The sequence below is a fragment of the Lontra canadensis genome, unplaced genomic scaffold (assembly GCF_010015895.1).
Source record: "Lontra canadensis isolate GAN:19392208 unplaced genomic scaffold, GSC_riverotter_1.0 scaffold9, whole genome shotgun sequence".
Taxonomy (NCBI): domain Eukaryota; kingdom Metazoa; phylum Chordata; class Mammalia; order Carnivora; family Mustelidae; genus Lontra; species Lontra canadensis.
The window spans coordinates 6,136,428-6,164,335 of NW_022631003.1; the positions used below are offsets into that span (position 1 = coordinate 6,136,428).

The following is a 27,908-nucleotide window of genomic DNA, read 5'->3' on the forward strand; positions in this document are numbered from 1 at the left end:
TCTGAAGCTAGAACTCAATTACAAGACAAAAGTTGGAAAGACTCAAATACATGAAGGCTAAAGAGCATCCTACTCAAGAATGAATGGGTCAACCAGGAAATTAAAGAGGAATTGAAAAAATTCATGGAAACAAATGATGATGAAAACACAACTGTTCACAATCTGTGGGACACAGCAAAGGCAATCCTGAGAGGAAAGTATATAGCCATACAAGCCTTTTTCAAGAAACAAGAAAGGTCTCAAGTACACAATCTAACCCTGCACCTAAAGGAGCTGGAGAAATAACAACAAAGAAAGCCTAAACCCAGCAGGAGAAGAGAAATCATAAAGATCAGAGCAGAAATCAATGAAATAGAAACCAAAAGAACAATAGAACTACTCAACGAAACTGGGAGCTGGTTCTTTGAAAGAATTAATAAGATTGATAAATCTGGCTAGACTTATCAAAAAGAAAAGAGAAAGGACCTAAATTAATAAAAGCATGAATGAGAGAGGGGAGATCACTACCAACACCAAAGAAATACAAACAATTATAAGAACATATTATGAGCAACTCTACGCCAGCAAATTTGACAATCTGTAAGAAATGGATGCATTCCTAGAGACATATAAACTACCACAACTGAACCAGAAAGAAATAGAAAACCTGAACAGGGGCACCTGGGTGGCTCAGTGGGTTAAGCCTCTGCCTTTGGCCCAGGTCATGATCCCAGGGTCCTGGGATCGAGCCCCACATCCGGCTCTCTGTTCAGCGGGGAGCCTGCTTCCCTTCCTCTCTCTCTGCCTGCCTCTCTGCCTACTTGTGATTTCTGTCTGTCAAATAAATGAATAAAATAAAAAAAAAAAAAAAAAGAAAACCTGAACAGACCCATAACCAGTATGGAGATTGAAGCAGTCATCAAAAATCTCCCAACATACAAGAGCCCAGGGCCAGATGGCTTCGCAGGGGAATTCTAACATTTAAAGAAGAATGAATACCTATTCTCCTGAAACTGTTCCAAAAAATAGAAATGGAAGAAAAACTTCCAAACTCATTTTATGAGGCCAGCATTACCTTGATCCCAAAACCAGACAAAGACCCCATCAAAAAAGAGAATTACAGACCAGTATCTTTGATGAACACAGATGCAAAAATTCTCACCAAAATACTAGCCAATAGGCTCCAACAGTACATTAAAAGGATTATTCACCACGACCACGTGGGATTTATTCTTGGACTGCAAGGTTGGTTCAACATCTGCAAATCAGTCAATGTGATTCAATACATTAATAAAAGAAAGAACAAGAACCATATGATACTCTCAATAGATGCTGAAAAAGCATTTGACAAAGTACAGCATCCTTTCTTGAACAAAACTCTTCAAAGTGTAGGGCTAGAGGCTACATACTTCAATATCATCAGAGCCATCTATGAAAAACTCACAGCGAATATCATTCTCAATGGGAAAAAACTGAGAGCTTTTCTGCTAAGATCAGGAACACAGCACGGATGTCCACTATCACCACTGTTATTCAACATAGTACTAGAAGTCCTAGCCTCAGCAATCAGACAACATAAAGAAATTAAAGGCATCCGAATGAGCAAAGTCAAACTTTCACTCTTTGCAGATGATATGATGCTTCATGTGGAAAACCCAAGAGACTCCACTCCAAAACTGCTAGAACTTGTACAGGAATTCAGTAAAGTGTCAGGATATAAAATCAATGCTCAGAAATCAGTTGCATTTCTATACACCAACAACTAGACAGAAGAAAGAGAAGTTAAGGAGCCAATCCCATTTACAATTGCACCCAAAACAATAATATACCTAGGAATAAACCTAACCAAAGAGGCAAAGAATCTGTACTTAGAAAACTACAAAGTACTCATGAAAGAAATAGAGGAAGACACAAGGAAATGGGAAAATGTTCCATGCTCATGGATTGGAAGAACAAATATTGTGAAAATACCTATGTTCCCTAAAGCAATCTACACATTTAATGCAATCCCTATCAAAATACCATCCATTTTTTTCAAAGAAATGGAACAAATAATCCTCAAATTTATATGGAACCAGAAAAGACCCCGAGGAGCCAAAGGAATGTTAAAAAAGAAAGCCAAAGTGGTGGCATCACAATCCCAGACTTCAAGCTCTATTACAAAGCTGTAATCATCAAGATAGTATGGTACTGCCACAAAAACAGACACATAGATCAATGGAACAGTATAGAGTGCCCAGAAATATACCCCCAACTCTATGGTCAACTAATCTTTGAAAAAGCAGGAAAGAATGTCCAATGGAAAAAAGACAGTCTCTTCAACAACTGGTGTTGGGAAAACTGGACAGCCACATGCAGAAAAATGAAATTAGACCATTTCCTTATACCACACACAAAAATAGACTCAAAATGGATGAAAGACCTCAATGTGAGAAAGGAATCCATCAAAATCCTTGAGGAGAACACAGGCAGCAACCTCTTCGACTTCAGCCGCAGCAACTTCTTCCTGGAACATCGCCAAAGGCAAGGGAAGCAAGGGCAAAAATGAACTATTGGGACCTCATCAAGATCAAAAGCTTTTGCACAGCAAAGGAAAGAGTCAACAAAACCAAAAGACAACTGACAGAATGGGAGAAGATATTCACAAACGACATATCAGATAAAAAGCTAGTATCCAAAATCTATAAAGAACTTACCAAACTCAACACCCAAAGAACAAATAATCCAATCAAGAAATGGGCAGAGGACATGAACAGACTTTTTTGCAAAGAAGACATCCAGATGGCCAATAGACACATGAAAAAGTGATGCTCCATATTACTTGGCATCAGGGAAATACGAATCAAAACCACAATGAGATACCACCTCACACCAGTCAGAACTGCTAAAATAAACAAGTCAGGAAATGACAGACATTGGAGAGGATGCAGAGAAAGGGGAACTCTCCTACACTGTTGTTGGGAATGCAAGCTGGTGCAGCCACTCTGGAAAACAGCATGGAGATTCCTCAAAAAGTTGAAAATAGAGCTGCTCTATGACCCAGAAATTGCACTACTCAGTATTTACCCTAAAGATACAAATGTAGTGATCCAAAGGCGCATGTGCACCCCAATGTTTACAACAGCAATATCCACAATAGCCAAACTATGGAAAGAACCTAAATGTCCATCAACAGATGAATGGAAAAAGAAGATGTGGTATACACACACACACACACACACACACACACACACACAATGGAATACTATGCAGCCATCAAAAGAAACAAAATCTTGCCATTTGCAATGATGTGGATGAAACTAGAGGGTATTGTGCTGAGCGAAATAAGTCAGTCAGAGAAAAACAATTATATGATGTCCCTGATATGAGGAATTTGAGAGGCAGAGTGGGGAACTTGTGGGATAGGGAAGGAAAAAATGAAACAAGGTGGGATCAGGAGGGAGACAAACCGTAAGAGACTCTTAACCTCACAAAACAAACTGAGTGTTGCTGGTGGGGTATGGAGAGGGTGGTTGGGTTATAGACATTGGGAAGGGTATGTGATATGATGAGTGCTGTGAAGTGTGTAAGCCTGACGATTCACAGACCTGTATCCCTGGAGCAAAGAATATATTATATGTTAATAAAAATAATTATAAAAAAACTTTTTAAAAAATAAAAAATTGGGTTTTTAAAAGTAAGCTACATGCCCACCATGAGACTTGAACTTAAAACCCTGAGATCAAGAGTCACATGCTGTACTGATTGAGTAGCCAGGTACCCCCAGGCATATGTATTTTAAACAGCATGAATTGGATTTCTACATGAAGCTTTTTGTAAGTTATATTAAATTCAGAGCTAAGGCCTAAAAAGAAACTCTAAGACTAGCTCTTATGAAAGAGAACAGACTTCTCTGTATCCATTAAGTGGGACAGACAGACAAATTTGTAACAATGGGATAATCTTAGCTGCCCTTTGTAGAGTAGGACTCGGAAGTAAAATATAATGGTTAGCAAGGAAGGAGAAAATCATAACAGAACTATCTTTATGATGGTTATCCTGTAATTCTAACAGGAAACATGAGAACATGAGGTTTAATGGAAATATATATATATATTTTTTAAAGATTTTATTTATTTATTTATTTGACAGACAGAAATTACAAGTAGGCAGAGAGAGAGAGGAGGAAGCAGGCTCCCCGTAGAGCAGAGAGCCCGATGTGGGGCTCGATCCCAGGACCCTGAGACCATGACCTGAGCCGAAAGCAGAGGTTTAACCCACTGAGCCACCCAGGCGCCCCTAATGGAAATATTTTTGAAACGGAACAGTAGAGTAGTGACTTAATGAAGGTCATCATTAAAGGGAGCAGAGCTGTCAATTGTATTGCTAACTCATTCTACCTTGTATATATCTCTATGAAAACACAGATTCACCCTATGTCATAAGTTTGAGCAGTCAGAAATTATCTCTTCCTCTCCTGTTTTGTTTGTTTGTTTTAAAATTTCTTGCACCCAGCACGGTACATAGGTGTGTAGTAGGTGTTCGGTCTTGAAAATGCTTCGTGTTTTAAAGTAATTTGATTATATGATTTAAGACTTTGCACTATTTCTAGATGTATTCATTATCACTGGGTTTATCTAATAGGCATATGACTTACTCTGCTTGAGCCACAGTAACCTGCATTTGTTCGGTCTAGACCAATTATTCTAACCTCCAACTTGGACTTTTAACTCTGCCAGATGCTATTTGACAGTAGGTTCTCCAATACTGAAAATCTTGCCAAGCATACATTATGTAGTTGTATAATTACAGCTTTCTAGTACTCAGTATGGTATTATTAGCTCAAGCTGTAGCTCATTTAGTGTACATAATTACAGCACACTCAGCAGTGAGCACTGACCTACAAAAGGGAGGTGGTGGTGGTTTCTGGTGCTATTTTTTTTTTATCTACTTCAATTGACAACATATGTAATTATTACTAAAACTCCAACAAATTTTGATTTTTCATATGCCTTTGGAATATCTAACATCATACTGATATTTTAGAGTATTATTTCTGCTAGTGATTATAACATTATTTGAATCACACTTTAATTTTTTAAATTCTTTCCTCCTGTAGGTCCCTGGTGGAAAACACCAGGGGACAAAATGGTACAAAAGAGTACAAGTCTTAATGAAATGTTCTGCTGGAGAGTTATCATTTATTACATTTTTATAGTGCCTAGGACATATTCACACTTCGGGAAATGACACTTTCTTGCCATCATTCCATTTACATATTCTACAGTTTCAAATACCCCTCTTTAAGAGGTATAGGAGTTAGCCCTCAAGCAAATGGTATTCAGAGGTGTACTCTCATGGGGATCAAGATTGTTCTGGACATGAGGCATTAAGTCTTGGAAAAATTTAGGAGGGGCAACAAGGAAGTTTCAGTTTCCTGGATCTTTCCTCTCTAACTAGCTTCACATCTTTTGTTCCCCTGTCACTATTACACATCCCAGCTGACACACTTTTCCTTTGCCCCCATGTTCCTCTAGGATTTACTTGCATTACAAGAAAGGTTAAAAGCTTAACCCCAACATATGGCACTTAACTGAAACTCATAATATCAATAATTGAAGAACTTTAATTTTTAAAAAAGATGTCCTGAAGACTATTCTTTTACTTTTCCTTAACTGAATTGTCATAAATAACAAGAGCTAATGCTTTTGTACATTATTTCACACTTGTAAATCTCTGTGAACCTTAAGAAGAAATCATTTTAAGTGTGCAGTATATTTTCCACTTTATTCAAGCACTCAATATTTTAATTCAAAGAACTGATTCTTAAGAAGCTTCAGTTTTCAAACTATTCATAATTTACATTTTAATTGGAATTTTAAATATCCTGAAGGTGAAATTCATGGCTGCTTCAATATTAAAGACCTCTTTCCATTTCCAGATACACATAAAAGTAATTTTCATTTATGTGGTTGAAAGTTCACATGCAAATGTAAGCAGGAGAATTGATTTTAATTCCATAAAAGTCTTTTTGGTATTATGTAAAAAGATTCTTACCAGCAAAATCAGTTAACAAATTTATAAAGAGCTTTCATTTTATGTGGGCATTTGTCAGACTGTGGTCTGACCAATAACACACACACACACACACACACACACACACACTTTTCTTTATGCTAAACTATGGTATAGTATGGTTCCACTTAAATCATCTTGACATTTCCCTTACGCTGGTCTTTTGACCATTATAGAACCAAATGACTATTAGGAAATTCAGTGATAGATACATAAACAAAATGAGCCTCTCTTGATACGTGTCAATAAAGTACAGATATGTTAGTGCTGTTTGAGATCATTTGGACTGGCATTGTCATTTACAAACAAAGGCTCAGAGACATCAACCTAACTTGTAACACTCACACTGTCTCTAAAGGTAAAATCTGATGTCATCATTATCATCATCATCGTCATCAAAAAGATAGCTAAAAGAAAAAACAACTAGTAATTTGCAGAAAGAATTACTCTTACAGTGTTCATGTAGACAAATGACTCCAAGACAAAGCAAAGAAATCTGGGCAGTTCTGCTCTCCCAATTTAGAGGGAGATCAGCAACAAGTATCAGCTTTACCTAATTCCTTTTGCAACACAGATGATAATCATTTAAAAGAAACTTACAATTTCATTTGTAGATCCCCCCCTCATTTTGCCCTCCTACCATATCTTCCTTGTTCCCTCACCACATCAAGGAAGACTCTTCAAAAGGAAACACAAAAACTTCAAAATAATGAAATAAAAGTATAAGAATTTTCAGGATCCATCCCTATCAGTTTGACTCAGAACCAATTTGTGTTACCTCTGTTGCTTGTTTCTTTTAATCACTAATGTTATTATTTTTAATTTCTGAGGACTTTTGTTCATGGTTGGTCACTGACTCCTAGGAAGAAACAAGAACCACCCTCTCTACAAGGAAGCTTTGTAAATTGCTGCTTCGATTGTTGCTAAGCCTGGTTTTTCCGTCCTATAGGGGACTCCAGAATGGTGATTCACAAGCCGAGATTTATCACTTGCTATGTCCAAAGAGGCAAGCAAAATATTTATTTCTGTAATTTTTCTCAAGAAGTTGAGTCACTCACATGTCTCTCTTGGTACTTAAAAGTCTATAGTTTAAAGTAACCAAATGACAATCTTCATAAATGGATATAAGCTGATAGCAAAGCAGTGTTACAATTCAACTTGCAAAGCACTGTGTTAACATTCACATATATTTTCTCTTTTGATCCTTATAAAAAGTCTATGAGGTTTTAACATCTTTGGTCCCCATTCGATATGAATGAATGAAATAAACAAAATGGTTGAGCAGTTCACCAAAGGGCCTTCCCTTGGTGAGTGGTAGAATTGGAATTCAATCCATGTCTGTCAGATGCCATGCTCAAGTGCTTAACCCTCTATTTTCAACTATTGGGGACCTTTCCCAATAACCCAGACAGGCCTCTGGCAAATATTGCTGAAATATGTGGTGTACAACTATACACTAAAGTCCTCTATCTACCTATGAAAATGGACCCAAAGCTATTCTTCCTGATGCTCTCTGAGTCTTTCAGTCCTTTCAGAGAGTGCTGTTTTATTTCTTGAGCACCATCCATGTGCTGTTTAGTACAAGAAAAGTTACTTTCAGTAAGAAGTCTTTTCTAGGGGTCAATTTCATAAGTGCAGCCACATCCGCTACCTTTCAATGGGATCCAGCTGAGTCTGGCAGAATCATCACCGGGGTAATGAGCCGAACACAGGCTTTGTCTCAATAACGGCTAAGACATACCCTACAATACCCATCTTAGGATCTCCTAAGAGTGGGGAAACCACTAGGCCAAGTCACTGGCTGGGATGGGAGGGTGGGGTTGACAGAATTTGGATCCCAGTAATCAGATTCAGACTGCTCAGTGTTTTCAAAAACTGGCATTCACCTGGGGACAATATTTTCCTTGAGGATTCTCCTAGAGAAACCTTTTTAGTGCCTTAACCTTCTGGTCAGGTCTTTATAATTCAAAAATAACTGCCAGAAGTTATTCAGGTAATTTTTGTTAGTTCAAGTCAAGCACTTGCTCCCTCTTACTTAAGCTGCCTGTGGCTGCTTCACTAAAGGACGGTTTCTTCAGTAACACTGGACTTTACCTAAGAAGTCTGTTGGCAGCACAGAAACCCAGAAATTTTACAGGACACTTGGTAGTAACGATTGTGGTAAGAGGCATTTCATGGGAATTTATTCTCTTCTTTAAAAGAAATATAGACTATAAATACTAGACTCTGCCAGAAGAAGAAGAGTAAATCTTAGGTTGGCTGAAGAGGGGATTTTTGTGTTTTTATATTTCACCGTATCATTTTGATTTCAGTTTGCAAAGCTTTATAAGTGTTTAAATGAATACATTTTTTTCTGTGAGCCAAAGAAGAATTTTAGCATTTGTTCTGGTTTATTTTTTATTTCTTGCCTACTAAAAAACTATGAAAGGTATTTTCTAAAATAAGAAGTAGTAATGGCTGATAAACACCAAAAAAAATATCGTATCTAATTATTACAATTTTTTTTAATTTGTGAATTAAGGGCGCCTGGGTGGTTCAGTGGGTTGGGCGACTGCCTTCGGCTCGGGTCATGGTCCCCAGGTCCTGGGGTGGAGTCCTGCATCGGGCTCCCTGCTCCATGGGGAGTCTGCTTCTCCCTCACCTTCTCCTCTCTCATGCTCTCTCTGACTGTCTCTCAAATAAATAAACAAAATATTTTTTTAAAAAAATTTGTGAATTAGGGGCGCCTGGGTGGCTCAGTGGGTTAAGGCCTCTGCCTTCGGCTCCGGTCATGATCCCAGGATCCTGGGATCGAGCCCCGCGTTGGGCTCTCTGCTCAGCAGGGAGCCTGCTTCCACCTCTCTCTCTCTGCCTGCCTCTCTGCCTACTTGTGATCTCTGTCTGTCAAATAAATAAATAAAATCTTTAAAAAAAAAATTTGTGAATTAAAAACGAGAAAGAAAGAATTAAAAAAAAAAAAAAGCCAGTAAAATATGTATCAGTGAACTCAATCCCTGAGGGGGCCTGCTGAAAAACTGTGTGGAACCCACCTTAGAATTGTCCCACCAGGGAATAGGGAAGCTGGTTCCACTAGCTGAAGATGGTGTTGACTCTGCATTTCTGATTCCAGTAGTACTAAGAGCAGTTGTGGAGCCGGAGAAAGGCTTCCTGTGAAGAAACAAAGATGCAGGAGGTGTGAGGAAGGCAGATGCAAATTTTTGCTACATCCACAGGCAGGTAAGCTTAGATAGAGAGGGGTGTGGCATATGGGGTGGGGTGTTAACAGTTCCTGTCAAACAGAAGCTGGATTGAACCATGAAGGGTGAGCTTCCTAATAGTTCAACGAGAAGTTATGCCCACTTAACTGCTCCCTCACTGGCTTCAGGCATAGGGCAGACTCTGCCCCAGCTGAAAGAATGGAAGTAGGAGGTATCTTGCCTCGGGCAGGTGCACGTAAGAGAAAAGAGGAGTGGGCAGAGGCAGTCCTGCTTGCTAGTCTGGTACATCACTCCTTCCTGGAGGAGTGAGTGCCAAAGGAGAGAGCTAGGGACGGCCCCCCAAACACCAACGCATAAAAGCTAATAACTGCAATTAAAACAAGAAGGAAGAAAATAGTGGTATACATATGTTATTTTTGACTATCAAAGTATATACCCGCCAAGTAGCTAAAAATTTGCAAAAGAAGTTAGTTACCTGTTGGAGAATGGCAACTGGGATTAAGAGGAATAGAAGAGGAACTGCTCTTTTTCACTACAACCTTAATCATACTATTTGACTTTTTAAATCTGAATCCATGTATTATTTTGATAAAACATTGAATTTGAAAAAACTATATAGCAGGCCCACCACGCTGAGGAGGAAAAAGGTTTTGTTTTCTTTCTTTCTTTTTTTTTTTAACCAGTTATAACAATAATCCTAATTATAAAAAGTTCTACATGAAGAAGTGTTACTTTTGTAATCAGGAAAATACAAATACACACTAAAAATACTTTCAAATACATAAATAAAGCATATGTGAGTTGGACTCACTGATACGGTGCTTCTATGTATTAGGCACTTACTAAGTTTATTTTATTTCGGTAATTAACTCTAAGAAGCAACAGTGAAAATAAATTTAAGAACATATACTATGCTAGTTCAGACACCCCTGTTTGAAAAATCTGCAGCCTATTGGGATGTAATAAAACTAGTGAGATACCAATGTGAAATGCAAGAAACTCTGGATTTGGAGGAAAAAAAAAAGAAAAGAAAACTAAATTGGAGTTTTAGATCTGCTACCCACTAACTCTGATGTTATTTTCTTGAATATCACTGAGCCTTGATTTCCCTCTGTAAAGGGGGTTAAAACACTGACCTCACAGGATTATTTTTGAGATGAAGTGAAATAATGTATGAAAGCACTGTAAACAGTTATACAAATATAGGTATCTATTTGAAAACTCTGTTTTTAATGTTAGATTTAAAAATAAAAAACTAGGGGTGCCTACCTGGCTCAGATGCTTAGGCATCTCTCTTTGGCTCAGTTCATGATCTCCGGGTCCTGAGATCAAGCCCTAGGTAGGGCTCCCAGCTCAGCAGGGAGTCTGATTCTCCCTCTTTCTCTGCCTCTCCCACTGCTCATGCTCTCACTCTCACTCTCTGTCTCATCTATATCTATGTCTATATCTCTCTGTCTCAAATGAATAAATAAAATCTTTTGAAAAACACACACACACACACACACACACACACACACACACACCCAAAAAAACTAATTATAGATAACCTATTAAAAGAAGAATTATAAGGGCACATTTTAAAATTAAAACTTCATTAGAAAATAAATTTCTGTTTAAGGTGTATATGAAGATAAATATTACCATCTTTATGCGTTGGCTAGGTGGTACTTCAGCATACTTTTAACAATTGTGTTTTTCACCTTACAATTTTTTTTACCTAATTATAAAGGTAATGTGTGTTTATTAATATATCCCCAAATGTATCTTCCCCCAAAATGACGTTTAATTGTTACAAACCATTCCATCAAGCAGCTTTGTTGTAATTTGACATCTTCCTATTGTTAAGATAGTTTGGTTGTTTCCAATTTTTCAGTATTATAATTAACCTAGTTCAGTGTGTTACAACACAAACTGTTACACTGAGTCAGAAATACCTATTTATTCATCTGTTTCCCCCACTGTACAATAAGTTTTGTGAGGGACTATTTTTTTTTGCCACTGTTACTTAGTTCCTAATATGTTTTCTAGAACACAGTAACTATGTATATAAATATGTGCTATGTGAATGAACAAGGGAATGAACTAATGAAAGCTAGTATTTCTCCCACAGAATTTAAGTGGTATTGCAGGGATGCCTAACAAAATGAGATAACCTTTATGAAAGAGCTTTTTGTGTTTTAAACGTTATTATCTTTTAGTCAACATTATTTTTGCAGTTTCAACTGTTACCATGAACCAGAACAATAAGAGACATTTGAGGGGCAGATGTGGATGTCAGTGGGGACATGATATGGGAGAGAGGGGCGACACATGCCTCTTTTTCTCCTAGACACTGGCAAGCAGGCTCTATTTACAGCCCTTTGTCTGCCGTGGCAAGGACAAAGCTTTCATCTTAATAGAATCGTCTGTTGGCAGTGCAGTAAGCAGCTATTTCAAAGCAGGAAGGAAAAAAGAGAAAGGAAAGGCTATGGGGGAGGGGAAATTATTGTTCTCATTTTCTACAAACTCTGAGTTGGAAATACACAAAGAGGAATATATGGAAAGAAGTACAGACTGCAGCACTGATCCCTCTGCATACCTAAGTTTTGTGCTTGAGGCCAACACAAACGTCAATTTGCTAAAATCCGAAAGGAAACAGAGTGCTGCGCCAGAGCAATACATTGAAATAACTGTAGAGGTGAGAAAGCCATGGAGGCAGTGTCTATCACAGAAGGAACGATATATTAGGGTAATTTCTGATTTAAAGGGGGCCCAAAGGAACCTTCTGGGTGACGGAAATAGTTCATATCTTGTTTGGATTGATGGGTACACAGGTGTATACAACTGTTGCAACTCTGAACTAACCACTTAGGATCTCTGTGTATTTTATTGAATGTAAATTGTGGAGGCTGCTTTTAAGTGATCAACTTGAGCAATGGAAACCTGAGTAAGCTAAAGGGGTCCACAGGTGCCACTGGGCTGAATACAAACAGTCCCATTAGGTGACTCACTTCAAAATATCCAAAAGCTCTAGCTGACCAATGGGTTACTTACACCCAGGAACAGGTATGAAAAAAGAAAAATTGTGTACGTTCCCATATCTCCTTCACCTTTTCCCTAGCAATGTATTCTGTAAACTTCTCTTTTCTTGTGCTTAGGGTGAATTCTTTCACTGCCAGCCTCGCCGGCCTCCACCAGATAGGGTCGTGTCACATAAACTATACCTTAATTTAAAAAATTATTAAGTAATAGAGGTCTTTTTTCTGGTTGCAAAAATAACATGCATTCATTCTAAGAAGTTTAGAAAATACCAATATGCACAGAAAAGGAAATAAAAATTACATGGACTTGTATTGCCTGGAGATAATTACGCTCAGTATTTGTGTCATTGTTCTCTGAGTTTCCATTATCCCACCATCCCATTTAGGAGGCTACCTAATAAACCAGTAGTTATCATAATATGCACATATTCAGCTAATGACCTGACCACTGGTAAAATTTGCTCCCACCCAATATACCCAACATCCTCTAACTTAACCCTAGGTTTCATCCCCACCCATCCTGTCAAAGTGCTTCTCCAGCAGCCACTGCCTGAATGTTGGACGTAAACACCCACAAATGTAATGGAAATTGAGCCTAAAGTGGATTATGAATTTTTCAAAAACAAGGTATACTTCATAAAGTCAGTGAACATAATGTTGGAAAACTGTAGGATCACATAAAAGCCATGGAAAAGCAAGTTCTACCTGACGTGTGTGTGCTAAAAGAAAATCAACAGGTCTGATGACAAGTACTTCAAAAGAAAATGATTCGGCTATCAAAGATTAGAAGAAACACTTTGGAAATAATGAAGGCCTCAAATTATTTTTGTTATAAATTTATGATAGTACTACAAAAGTCAGCCATAAAATGGTGAAGAATATTACACCATACTATCATACAATTTTATTTTATTTTTATCATACAACTTTAATTTTATTTTTCCAAAGCACATGAAAAATGTAAAGCTGTTTGGAAAACTGTAAAGCACTATCTAAATGTAAGAGTCAAAGTCCTTCTTTATAATTTTTTCAATCATAAATCTTATTTTAAGGCATTTATATTGTATGAAATGTTTTATAAAATAGAAACATGATCAAAGCAGGAAAATATTCTTTAACCCACTGAGCAACCAAGGCGTTCCAGCAGGAAAATATTCTTAGTGAATTTTTTTTTCTTACATTTTTATAGTCACTCATTTAGCAATTTAATTTTTTTCCCTGAGATTTAAAATGAAACTCACTGGAGGGCGCTTAGGTGGCTCAATCAGTTAAATGTCTGCCTTCAGTTCAGATTATGATCCCAGGGTCCTGGGATGAAGTAGTTCATCAAGCTCCCTGCTCAGCAGGGAGTCTGCTTCTCACTCTACCCTTCTCTCCTGCTCATGCTTTCTCTCTGTGTGTCAAATAAATAAATAATAAATAAATAAAAACTTTATAAAATGAAACTCACTAGAATAAAATTTTTAGTATCCTTTTCTCCACTGGGGGGAAAAAAGCAACATTTTGCCATCACTCATCTTCTGGCTGTCTGGTATGCTATAAAGACCATGGGCATTGAGAACAGAAGATCAACACAAGCCCCATGTGAGCTGTGTGAGCTTGCATAAGTTATTTAAATGTACTGAGCTTGCATTTTATCACAGGGATAATAGTGGCTGTATAACCCACATCCCTGGGTAAGACCTGGAGAAGACCCAATGAGATACAAACTTTCATAGTTGTCATGGATTAGAGATAGCATCAGATAAATATCTAGCCCATGAATCAGTGAATTTTTTTGTTCATAAAGGCTAAATATATATTTTAGGTTTTGCAGGCCATAAGTCTCTGACAAACTACCCAACTCTCCCACTGATGCACAAGGGCAACCATAGATAGCATGTAAACAAATGGGCATTGGCTGTGTTCTAAGACTTGGTGGACCCTGAAGTTTGGTTTTCACATAAATTTCACATGACATGAAATATTCTTCTTTAATTTTTTTCAAACCATTTAATTTACCATTCTTAGCATAAAAATAGGCAGTGAGCTGAAACTGGTCTATGAGCCCTACTTTACTGACCTTAGGTCTAACACAATGCCTAGCATGTAGCAGATATCAGTAGCTAATATTAGACATATGAAGTTACTTTATAAAATATCAATACTAGATATAATCTATTGGCAACTTTCTTGTTCTTCATCATGATTTAAAGACTATCAGCTGTTGTCCCATTATTACCTCTGTACTCTCCCAATACCTTAGGCTATAATTCATCTGGAACTATGGACTTGGCATCATCTAAAGCATTGATTGGACTCTTACTAAATCTTTTATATATTTCAAATTTTAATTCCTTGTTTTTCAATAAAATTTTTTTTCAATAAAATATTTTTTAAAAACCTTTGTTTAAGTAAAGAAAGGTAATACTCTAAAACTTTAAAAAATGGAGAAAAGTAAAAATGAGGAGGATTTCTCATTTTCCTGCTTAGTTATGTTTTCTACCTTCCCCTTTGAAGACCATTTTCTTTACTTAAACAACAAAAAAGAAGTAAACCAATAGTTAAGTGGTTATATTTTCTCTGCCATCTGTCACCATTACATCATTTTCTTCGTCCAAACATAGCTTTGTTTTGTTTCGTTTTAACTGAACTGTTTTTTTATCCTCAGCTTCAGCTTGTTCTGTGCTTTATCCTTCTGAGTTTTCCCTCCGCCTGTGTCCTTGGTTGTGCATACCTCTATCATCAGCATCTATCTCAACAGAGCCCATTCTCTTCAGCCACAGGTTGTTTCTTTGGTATTTTCTTCCTCATCGAATTTTTGTGTGATTGATTGTAATTTCTTGTAACCCATGTTTCCCTAACCACACCAACCTAAGGATAAAATGGAATCATATAACAGTAATAAATAGTATTCTTTTTCTGGTTTTCGCCCCAACCCTACTGTGGGACTTGTAGCTACTCTTAAAGTCTCATCCAGTTGTCTCTATGAAGTTCATAGGTGATATGACACATGTGCCCATCAACAAGTCATGTCAGCAATCTCCTCTGTCTGCCATGATTCTCTCCGACTCAGGCTACCTTTGGAGATATCTGCTGACAAAACCTTTGCTTCCCATGAAGATACTTGGTGGTGTCCGGGCATTGCCACTACTGCAGGTAAAATCCATACTAAAGGTATTTTCTCCTGAAGCTACGAACTATTAAAATATCTCCCACTCTTGGAACTGGTTTTCACTGCTGCAGGATGATGGGGGTTGGCCTCTACTGGCCACCACTACTAGACTCAATGAATGTCAAAGTTGGAGAAGGCAATTTTTTAGAATCTTTAATGCAGTGAAGCTTGCTGCACCAGAGTAGGATCAAGGCTTTTCTCCTTTGTGCATAACATTAACAGATGAGTAACAAGATGGCATTGTCTTATTATCGTGGTATCTTACATAGTTGGTTGAAACAGAGATTTCATCTCTTGTAGTCCTCTCTCCTTAGGATTCTAACATGGGTTTATAGCCTCTGGGCCAGATAGACATCATGCTCTACTAATTGTCCCTCCTGTGTGACCAGTTATTGGTCCAAACCTAAGAGTACTACTTTCTCTTCCTTTAGAATGAATTCTTTCCCGGGAGACTCCTTTTCCTGTCATGCACAACAGGGGATTCATACCCAGACACTACACATGCAGACATGTCTGAATGTCAATGGTGATTAAAATTTAGATTCGAGCCAGAATCCTCCACTGCATCAGAATTCTACCCCTTAGTCTCTCTCCTTTTTCTTAATCTATTGTCCTTTTTAAATGATGTTGGCCATAAAACCATAGTTGCCTTCCTCTGGGCTTTGAGAAATCTGTTTTTCTAAAATCTCCCATATGTTTTTGTAGTGGACATCTGTTGTTTTGCATGTCTCCTCAAGAACACTGCTCTATCAATTCTGCCTTTCCTATATTGTCAGTTTCCTCTCTCTACTGGATCATTCTATAACATATAAATTTCTTCCACTTAAAAAAAGTCTTCTCTTGACATCCCTGTTCTAGCTACTGCCCCATTTCTCTGCTCTGTTTTATTGCAAAACACAGATACAAACTATGTTGTAGTTTTTAATATTTGCAATCTGCAAATTCCCTTCTCATTCTCTCTCGAACAGACTCTACAGAGATTTTTTTTTTTTTTTTTTTTACCTTCAGAGCATTTAAACTGCTCATGGCAAGGCCTCCAAGTATTTAAATCCAAAAGTTGGTCCTTATTTTCACTTGACCTCTCTTCATTTGAAGAGTGATCTCTCCCTCTTTGAAGCATATTATTCTTTTTGCTTCTAGGATATCTCATCCTCTTAGATTGCCTCTTATCTCAGTGACTGCTGCTTCTCAGTCTACAGTCTTCTTTAGGGATTCCTTATCATCACCTTGACATCTAAACATTGAAGTACTTCATTTTTGGAGTTCTTTCTTCTATACTCTCTCCTTCAGTGATCTCGTCCAGTCTTGTGCCGTTATATAATCTGTATACTGATAAACTCTGCAGCCAAGAACTCTTACCTGCATCCTAGACTCATATATTCAACTGCATCAATATCTCCACTTTGAACCCTCAACAAGTATCTCAAATTTAATAATCATGCAGCAGAACTCCTGTTCTTCTCCAGACCTATTCCTCTGACAGTTTTCTCCATCTCAGTTAATGGCAATGCCAGCCTTCTGATCCCTCTTGCCAAAAACCTCAGAGTTATCCTTGATACTTTCCTTTATTTCTCCTGGCCCCCACAATTCACTACCTTGAAAATACATCCAGAATCTGACCACTTTTAACCAAGTCCACTGTTACCATTTTGGTCTAAACTATGAACGTCTCTAATCTGGATTACTGGACTGATCTCTTTCCTTATCTCTTGTGCCCTCCCTTTGGTTTACATTTTTAAATGTCAGCTACCTCATGTCATTACTCTGCTCAAGCTCTCCAGCAGCTTCTCAACTCATTAAAATCAAAGTCAATAGCCTTTAAGGCCTTTTGCAATATTTGACCTCATCTCTTACTCTCCCCTGGCTCACTTTTGCAAGATAAAAACCCACATATGCACTGCTTTCCTTCTCCCGTTTTTTCCCAAATATTTACAGAGCTCATTCTCTTGTCTGCTTTGGCTCAAATGTCCCCTTCTCAATAAGGCCTTCTCTGATAACCCTACATAAAATTGCAGCATTTTCTATTCATCTTCCCTGATGTTTTTCTATAGCACATATCACTACCTAAAATATTATATATTTTATTAATGCAGTTGTTTATTGTTTTCTCATCCCAACTAGAGTGCAAGGTCCAATAAAAAAGGATTTTTGTCTGTATTATTCACTGTTATATGTCTGGAATCTAAAATAAGCCTACCCTTCTGAGACAAACAACCAAACTGTTTTCCTGAAAAGATGTCCTTATTTATATTCACTCCAACAAAGCACACAAGAATTTGTCTCACCATACCTAGGCCAGTATAAAATATTTTATCCAAAACAATTTGCTACTTTAACTCGTAAAAATTATAGCTTTTAACATTTACATTCTCCTGATTATTCTTAGGGTTGAATACATTTTTCTTATGCTTATTAGCCATTTTTCAAAAACACGGAGAACTAGTTTGTTGGTACACTTTACCCACTTTACCACTTTTTTCTCATAGATGTGTATGCAATTTTATATACTAATTACATCACGTTTTTGTCTTATATATGGTAAATATTATTGTCAGTTTATTCTTTGTATTTTATTTCTATTTTGTGTTTTGATGTGTAAAACCTCTACATTTTTATGTAATCATATCTATCATCCCTCTGTTATTTTTACGTTAAATTTAAGTTTGGTAACCAGAAAAATAAATAAATCTTTTAAAAACAAAACAACAACATCAAAAATAAAATAAATAAGCTGGGGCGCCAGGGTGGCTCAGTCGTTAAGAGTCTGCCTTCAGCTGAGGTCATGATCCCAGGATCCTGGGTTGGAGCCCCATGTTGAGCCCATGTCAATTTGAATTGGATTCTTGCCACTAACAACTAAAAATACTAACAAATTCGGACTCTACTCCCAGTGTCCAACTCTAATGTGACATTGCTCTTCTCTTGATCTTCTTGTAGCTTCTATATACTTCACTAACTAGTTTTTCCTTATTAGTAAAAGTCAAGTCTAGAGTGTAAGCTTCCCTAATTGCTTCTTTAGCCTTCTGAGTTATAAAATTATCAGGTAGACAAGTAAAGAATTTTTCTAATTCTTTGCCTTTAGTAGAATGAAACATTCAATACACATTGGAATAGTTGCAGTCCCTCCTCTAAACTGCTTTGGTGCCAGTTTTGTAACTGGAATTAGAAAGCAGCATCTCAAAATCTGTCTAGTTAGGTAACATGCAGCATAATCCTACAGTAATATATCACTTGCATTTCTCCCTTTTTGTACAGAATAAAATTATTTTCATTATCTCTATGCTTGGGTTTCTTGATCTCCTTATAAGTGAACATTATTTTTAAAGTCAGGAAACATTTATCGAATCCAAACTCCATGCCTGGTACTTTTCTAGATGCTAGGAATATAAAGATAAAATTTTACTTTGTTATATAGTATTTTCTTGTCACATAGTAGGTGTTTGGTAAACATTTGTTGAGTTAGTAAATAAGTGGATATACACTGATATGTAGAACTACTTGAATATTCATTAGACCTATTTCCTTTGAACAAGATTTACCTTTCTATTGACATATTTTAGTCCATTCCAACTATTCTTGGCAGTGACAATGATAGCAATAACTTTGATTTAAAAAGTACTAACTCACAATAAATGCAATGTTTTATTTACATTTCCACTATTCCAGTCAGTAATCTGTGAGTGGATAAGAACAAAGACTAATTCAAGTTAACTTTAATGAAAGGGGTTTATATAGTACATTGCAATTAAAGTGTTGTCATATCAATCCTAGAATACCCATAAGTAATTGTTGTAATAGTGCAAGAAATGGGTTTCTGGATTCATGGCATTTCTTGGGACCTCAACAGCAAAAATTCATAAACATGACCCTTTTGTCTTATTGTTAATTACCATGACTCATTGGTATTTCACATGTCTGCTTTTTTCTCCTTTACTCTGGTCCATTGGCCACTCCTGGTTCAAGCAGCTCATGGCCAGTTACAAAAACATGACGTTAAATGGCAACCGGCACTCAACTCAACATGGGAAAGACTGACAGTGATGGAGATGGGGTGAATTTAAAGGAATTTAAGCCTTATTTAAAGGGGACTGCCAATTTTCCTTGTGGGAAAATGAATCTATGGTTGTCACAATATCTGACTTTTCACTAGGAACTTGGAATCTTGAGTGAAATTTCTTAATTTTTGAAGAATGGCAACTAAGTTGAAAGGAAGGAAGGAAGGAAGGAAAAGAAAAAAAAAAAGGACAAGCATCATTCCAAAATGGAGCATTTTTCCATGCCTTATCTTATTTAATCCTCACAACCCTGCAAAATAAATATTTTTATAATCCCATTTTACACATGAGGACATTGAGACTCAGAGAGCTTAGGCTTGCACAAAAGTCAAATAACCTGTAAGTGGAAGAGGTGGGACTCAAACAGCTAAATCCCATTTTATTTCCATATTGCCTCTATGAAATCATGGTAAAATTTCAGAATCACTTTATTTTCCATTTCCACATATAGAATTTATATCTCTGGAGCTAAAAGTATTCTTATCACTCCTCTTCCTTGCAATATCTGCCTTTTTCTTATTCCATTCCAATCTTCCTTTCCTATCAGCCATGAATGAGGCTTTCTGAACCAATTTGGAAGATAGAAATGAGCACGGACTAGGGAATGGAAGATTAACCCAGTAGCTTGACCAGCCTTTGCTAGCCTGTCAGAAATCACAATAATAGGGTCTGAAGTAGTGCGGGGAATTCAGGGTTAATTTGGATCCACATCCAGGAGGGAATGAGATAATTGTTACTGTCTCTTAGACTACAGAAGTTTTTGTCAAAGGGACAGTGATGGTTGTTCCACAGGAATCCATGATGCTTGAAGCAGATTCTCATCTAACATCCAAGGGACAGTGGCATAGTTGGGGTATCAGGATAAGAAAGTAAAAAATGGATAAGTAGGTTGTCAAGGCCCTAGCTGGGGGTCCAGGATTGAGTGATAGTCTCAGAAAAATTTGACATAAAAACCAGGCATCTGGGTAGAAGCCCCACTCTAACACCTGAACTCCTGGAGTCAAAAATTAGGAAGGGAAAATGTAGCTTGAAGACTAAGCAAGTATCCTAGAGTCCTCATCTGGTCCACTGACTATCAAGCTTAGAACAGGAAGACTAATTCCAGCCTCTTTTTTGAGTAGCCTTCTAGGTAGTGATAGAACTGAATTCATAAAGCTGAACAGACATGTCTGTGTATGGACAGAGCTGAACATTGTAGGGACTGTCCTTCTTACCTGAGGAACAAACTATAAGAGGTTTGCCTAGTTTTGCAGTATGATATAACACCTCTCTGGAAAGAACCAATGAACTATGCATAAACTCTAAATGATACTCAGGAAGATACCTTTTCAATGGACTCTTGAGATTATATACTTTTTAAAAAAAAGTTATTTTTAAGTTATCTTTACACCCAACATGGGGCTCAAACAATAAGATCAGTTGCATGCTCTACCAATTGAGCCAGCCAGGTACCCCAAGACTATATACTTTTTAAAGTAAAGTATCATATTACCAGTGTGAATGATTATTCCCTTACCAATATGTTCTATGAATATTTTAATGCCAGGTAGTCTCTGAGTTTTATAAATATCAGGTTTAAGAGCATCCTTCCATTTATGCATCCACAAATACGTGCTGATATTACATGTACCTACTATGTACCTCAAGGTCATTTTGCAGTCATACTGACTAACATTTATTGAGCATTTACCCCGCAATTGCATTGTTCATTTACATGCATTAACTCTTCATTTTTCACAATAATCCTATGAGGTAGCTATCATTGTTAAAACCATTTTAAAGGGAGAAAAATAAAGCACAGAAAAGTTCAGTACAACTTTTAGTTGTATGTGAAAATGTTCCTAGATTTAAGAAATAAACAATTTGGAGAGATAAGACATAACTAAATATAGACAACCAGTCACACTGCCTCCCCACACATTCACCCAAGGTTTGCCTTGATCCTGAATATTTCCACCCTCTGTTCCAGTTGACATCCAAGCTACTCTAATGCCACCTGTTGATCAGCATGGGGAACTGTCTGACTCAGTACTTTACCTGTAATCCTATTCTAATGGGATTTTGTTCTACATTGCCCTCACCGCTTTATTTCTGGTTTTAAATATCCACTCATTCTCTACAGAACTCAACATATATTATTTCTATCTAAAGAATAGATGGCTTATGAGACATCTATAGTAAAACACCTACCCTAAGAAATGTAATCCGTTGTGAAATATCAAATGGATGATTCCATAAACATGAACGGGTTTCTTTACTATAGGAGATCCAAGTAGAGGTGGGCACCTGGGTGGCTCAGTCGGTTAAGTGTCCAGCTCTTGGTCATGATCTCAGGGTCATGTCTAGGTCAGTTCATTTCCCCAGGTCCCACATGGGGGGCTTCCTGCTCAGTGGGGAGTCTGCTTCTTCCTCTGCCCCTTCCCCCAGCCTGTGGGCTCACAGGCTCTCTGTCTCTCTGTTTTGCAAAAATGAATAAATAAAATCTTGAAAAAAAAAATAAAAAGAAAAGAAAAGAAAGAAAGAGGGGCGCCTGGGTGGCTCAGTTGGTTAAGCAACTGCCTTCAGTCAGGTCATGGTCCCAGAGCCCTAGGGTCGAGTCCCACATCGGGCTCCCAGCTCCATGGGGAGTCTGCTTCTCCCTCTGACCTCCCCTCTCATGCTCTCTCACACTCTCTCTCTCTCTCAAAATAAACAAATTAAAAATATTTTAAAAAAAGAAAAGAAAAGAAAAGAAAGAAAGAAAATCCAAGGAATGTAGATTGTAAAAAGTTTTCTTGAAGGTAAAAAGGATGACATCCTGTATGCATTTAGTTTTCTGCCTCCTTTGCACTTTACCTTCTTCTTCTGCATTGTCCAATGTCTATAATATTAGGTTGTCACTAAGCTACCTTATGATAAGGGTGCTGTCTTTGTATGAGTCTTCTTTCAGTGCATTAAGTTCTGTGATGGCTTCATCAAAAGTGGTTTTAGGCATGGCACAAAAATAGACAATAGATCAATGGATATATACAATGGAGAAAAGACAGAATCTTCAATAAATGGTGCTGGGAAAACTGGACAGCTACATGCAAAAGAATAAAACAGGACCAGTTTCTTATACCATACACAAAAATAAACTTAAAATGTATTAAAGACCTAAATGTGAGACCCGAAACCATAAAACTTCTAGGAAAAAACATAGAGAGTAATTTCTTTGATATGGCCCTAGAAACATTTTTTCTAGATATGTCCTCTCTGGCAAGGGAAACAAAAGCAAACATAAACTATTGAGACTGCAGCAAACTAAAAAGCCTTTGCACAGCAAAGAAAACCATCAATAAAATGAAAAGGTAACCTACTGAATAGGAGAAGATCTTTGTAAATGATATTTCCAAGAAAGGATTCATATCCAAAATATATAAAGAACTTATATAACTGAGCACCAAAAAGAAAACAACAAACAAGCCAATTAAAATAGGCAGCAGACTCATATAGACATTTTTCAAAAAATAGTCATGGTGATGGCCAAACAGACACATGAAAATATACTCAACATCACTAATCATCAGGGAAATGCAAATCAAAACCACAATGCAATATCATTACCTTACACCTGTCAGAATGACTAGCATCAAAAGGATAAGAAACAAGCATTGACAAAGATAAAGAGAAAAAGGAACCCTCCTGCACTGTTGGTTGGAATACAAATTGGTATAGCCACTGTGGAAAACAGTGTGCAGGTGGCTTAAAAAGTTAAAAATATAATTACCATATGATCCAGTATATCCACTAAATATTGGGTATTTACCCACTAATTCAAAAGGATATAGGCACCCTATATCCTAAATGTTCTTTGCAACATTATTTATAGTATCCAAGATATGGAAGCAATACAAATGTCCATTGATAGACGAATGGATAAAGAAGATGTGGAGTGAAATATTACTTAGCCAAAAAAAAAAAAAAGAATGAGATCTTGCCATCTGCAACAATATAAATGATGGACCTAGAGGATAGAATGCTAAGTGAAATAAGTAAGACAGAGAAAGACAAATACCATATGATTTCACCCATATGTAGAATTTAAGAAGTAAAACAAATGAAGAAAGAAAGAAGAAAAAGGCAAAGAAAAAATCCAGACTCTTAAATACAGAGAACAATCTGATGGTTGCCAGAGGGGAAGTTGGTGGGGAAATGGGGAAATAAATAAGGGGATTAAAAGTGCACCTATAGTTGCCAGCACTGAGTAATGTATACGAATGTAAAATCATTGTATAATGTTTATGTTATAAACATTATAACACTGTATGTTAATTATACTTCAATAAAACAGAACAACAACAAAAGTAGTTTTAACCAGTGTGCAGGCAAGCTTTGGGTTATTAAGGATCTCACAGTAGAGTACAGAGAAGTTAAGAGCCAACCCCATGTGGATTAGGTGTATGGGTTGCCTCTCTTTATAGTTTATATCAAATGCCTTTTGGAAAGCTCCTCCAGAATTATCTATAGTTTGTTTTTAATCATCACCATGTTCAACAAGGTTACTAGAAGTAAACTCCATTTTCAGATAAAAGACTTTACTTTTTGGATTGGTTGCATCGGCTATTAAGTTCTTACCAACAATTGTCAGAGAGTGGTGCAAATGAATCTCAGTTTAGACTTTTCAGCTGTGACTTCTTATCAGAGGTGTTCATCTTTTGCTCCATATTTGAAAAAATCCTTTAGGGGCATCTGAAGACATTCTTATAGGCCGCTTAGAGCAGGTTACACTCTGACTGGGCAGCTTGGTGCTATGCTCCGTCATGGTCTTCATACAGGTGAACATGTCAGAGTACTCAACGTGCTCAGCCAGCTTGCCTCTGTCTTCCTTGGTGAGCAGGCTGCGTGCAGGGCTGGTGGGGTTCCAGGACCAGGACATGGAAGACAGTGAGGGCAAGACACCAAGGGTGTGAGCACCAATAGTGTACGGAGGAGTCCTCCTCAAGAGAACTCATCTCTGCAGCCACTTTGATCTACATTTGGATTTAGCAGAGGACCCTGCTGGAGGCAAGGAGCAGGCCATGGCCTACACACCATTTTCAACTGGTCTTTCTTTCTGCTTCCAAATCTTGGTGCACTCACAGAAAAATTTCACTCCCACTTTCTTTGTTCCCTTTACAATCTCAAAGAGTACTGTCCATGTGTCTATCACCTTGAGGATCATGCTCTTGACCTTCCTGCAGGAGAGTCTCAATGCTGGGGGTAAAATCAATGATAACAGAAAAATTCAATCTAATATATTTGAAAGTTGTTCAGAGTCCCCTTTAGAATCATCATGAAATTCTTACTGACCATTTCATTCACTTTCACTTAAATCTGTATTTTGAGGTGCCTGGGTGGCTCAATCATTAAGAGTCTGCCTTCACCTAAGGTCATGATCCCAGGGTCCTGGGACTTAGCCCCGCATCGGGGTCCCTGCTCATCAGGATGCCTGCTTCTCCCTCTCCCACTCCTCTTGTGTTCCTCTCTCACTGTGTCTCTGTCAAATAAATAAAATAAAAATCTTTAAAAAAATAAATCTAGGGGCACCTGGGTGGCTCAGTGGGTTAAAGCCTCTGCCTTCGGCTCAGGTCATGATCTCAGGGTCCTGGGATCGAGCCCAGCGTCAGGCTCTCTGCTCAGCAGGGAGCCTGCTTCATTCTCTCTCTCTCTGCCCACCTCTCTGCCTACTTGTGATCTCTGTCTGTCAAATAAATAAACAAAATCTTTAATAAATAAATAAATAAATCTATATTTTGGTACTTTGCTAAGTACCAACATTCAAGATGAAGATTTCTTATCCATCATGTCTTAGAATATTTGAGTTGGAAGGAGCCATAGAGAAGATTTAGGGTTCAACCTTTTTTTTTTTTTTTAAGATTTTTATTTATTTGAGAGAGAATGAGAAAGAGGGCACAGAGGGAGATGGAGAAGTGGGCTCCTTGCTGAGCAGAAACCCTGACACAGGGCTCAATCCCAGGGACTCCATTCCAACACCCCAAGATCATGACCTGAGCGAAAGGCAAACACTTAACAGACTGAGCAACCTAGGTGCCCCTAGAGTTCAACCCTTCTGTTTAAGTTTCTACTCTGTGTCCCACCTAAAATCTATTTCACGGGGAGCTATTCGTTGATTGGTTGGTGGGACCAGCTTCTTGATTCTACATTTTTCTCCACAGTCCCTCCTATCATTCATAAAGGAAGGCCTATGTTAGAGCTGGGGTGGGCAATTAGGCATGCCATGTCTCTGGCAGGTCTCACTTCTTTTGTTGTTGTGCTAATGAAATTTATTTACATTACACTTTATCACATCAATCACATTTACACTCTGGAAATTTGTGTGTGTGTGTGCATGTGTGTGTGCGTATCCCCCAAAACCAGGATACAATTAATATAATAGTTGGGTAACTTAATGAACATGGCTTCTTTGAGGTCTCATCTGGGATTTTAGAGTGAAATGTGTCCAGAGGTTGCCGGGGCAATTAAAGAGAAAGTTGTAAATTTCTGCAGGTTTCACCATAAACTATTTAATTTCTCAATATTCAAATGAAGACACGGATCTTCTAGTGGTTTTTCATCTTGTTTTTCAGCTAAATCTGTGGTCTCCTCAGGTGTAACCAAAGGTTCAGCTGGGTGTCCAGAGTTCTCATGAACAGAAATAAGGTGGTGTCCATTTCCATCTATGACAGCTGCAACTATAGCCAGAAAGAAAGTAACAGTTATGCTGTTGCTCATACTATTTGTCAAAGGGGTAATCCTGTCAGGGCTAGAACTTGGCTTCACCCTTTTCCAATACCAGTAATAATTATCTTGAGTCACGCCAAAGCCTGCAAAACTATCCTGTCCAGCCATTAGACAGAAGTTAACCATGAGATGGGTTAAATGTTAGGCTTCCAAGGCCTCAATTCCTCACTCCTCCTGTTACATTAGGGACGCCCAACAAGACGCAAAGGATGACATAGCTGTCAGCTGCTCTGAGCTTGGGGCTTCAGCATTGTTTCCCACTACTGCCTTCCAAGTAGTTTCTAAGAAGAAAAGAAATTTCTTCTTTATTGAAGGCTTTCTCCTCCTTTCCTATTATTTTTGGCAGTGACAGAGCTGAACATTACCTAGGGATTGCAGGCCCTATAATTTCAGAGGTAGCCCTTCCCCATCTCTTTAATATTGAAGTTTGACATTTCCTCAGTCTGATATAAAGTGTGTTGCAAAATCAGCTTTAAGTTTCCCCTGCTAACCAATCTATAGCCTCACATCCATCCTAAATAGACCTTCTAGATATGCCATGTTCTCCTGGAGACCTTTAGCAGGGTAACAACTCAAAGAATTTTGAGCTATTTTTCAGCTGTTTTTGAACTGTTCTTCAGCTGTTTGCTGTTTTTCCTGAAGGCCACCCATCGTTTGAAGACCTCATTCCTTTAAACTGAATAGAGTTAGATATGCCTCAATCTTATCTACATAGTTTGCATTTGTGCAAGAGCAAGAGAACCATGTACCATAGCCTGGCTTCTCTGCTGACTTGTGGATAATATTCATCAGAGATTGCAGTATGAAGTTAAGGCATTTCCCAGTTTCAGTGTGGATAAAGTTTCCTTCACTAATTAGCTTCTTTGAGTTCCTTTTAGTGGGTGTGGAATTGGAAGGAATTTTTTAAAATATTATTTTTCCACAACCTTTCCTACCCTTTCATTTTGTAAGTGAAGAAAAGGATACCCAGAGATGTAAGATGATGTGGTCAGATTAACACAGTCAGAGAATAGCAGACAAGACAACTAAACCCAGCTTTATTTACCTGTTGCCTTTAAAAACCAATATTGTAACAGTTTTTTAAAACTTTTTATTTTAAAATATTTGATATTTCAACTATATTATGGATTCAGTTAATGGCCTATTTCAGAAATGAATCTTTATTTAAATCAAGTTTCCTATGGGAAAATGCATTTCTAAACCTAAATATTCAATTTCCTTAGTGTCAATCAATTCAAGCCACTAAAATACTGTAGACTGGGTGGCTTAAATAACAGACATTTATTTCTCACAGTTCTGGAGGCTAGAAATTCCAAGATTAAGGTGCCAATACATTCTACGGTTTGTGGATGGTTGACTTCTTGCTCTATCTTCATATGGAGAATTGGGGGGGGTTAAGGGAGAGAGAGAAAGGGAGAGAGAGAAGGAGCACAAGCACTAATCTCATCATGTGAACCCCACCTGCATTGTAGTCTTTAAGTAGACATTTCTGACTATTCCCTAAACTGTCCTTTCCTTGAGTACTTATTTAAAGTATGGGCCTATGCTTGTCCTTTTCCTCTGTGTATGGTCATTTGAACTGTTAACTCCTTGAACATAATTATTACTGTATTATGTTTTTAAGTAGTTTTGCAAAAACATGTACCATTATTAAAAATAAAATGAAGTGCAAAACTTGTTGGAATTCACATTTTCAAGAAAATGATTA

At 37.6% G+C, this 27,908-nt stretch overlaps 2 pseudogenes; both read right to left on the reverse strand.

Moving 5' to 3' along the window:
• The window catches only part of LOC116866370, a 46,465-nt pseudogene extending 22,109 nt beyond the window's left edge, over positions 1-24,356 (reverse strand).
• Positions 24,357-24,503: 147 nt separating this feature from the next.
• LOC116866371 lies at positions 24,504-26,308 on the reverse strand (annotated as a pseudogene).
• Positions 26,309-27,908: the final 1,600 nt, after the last annotated feature.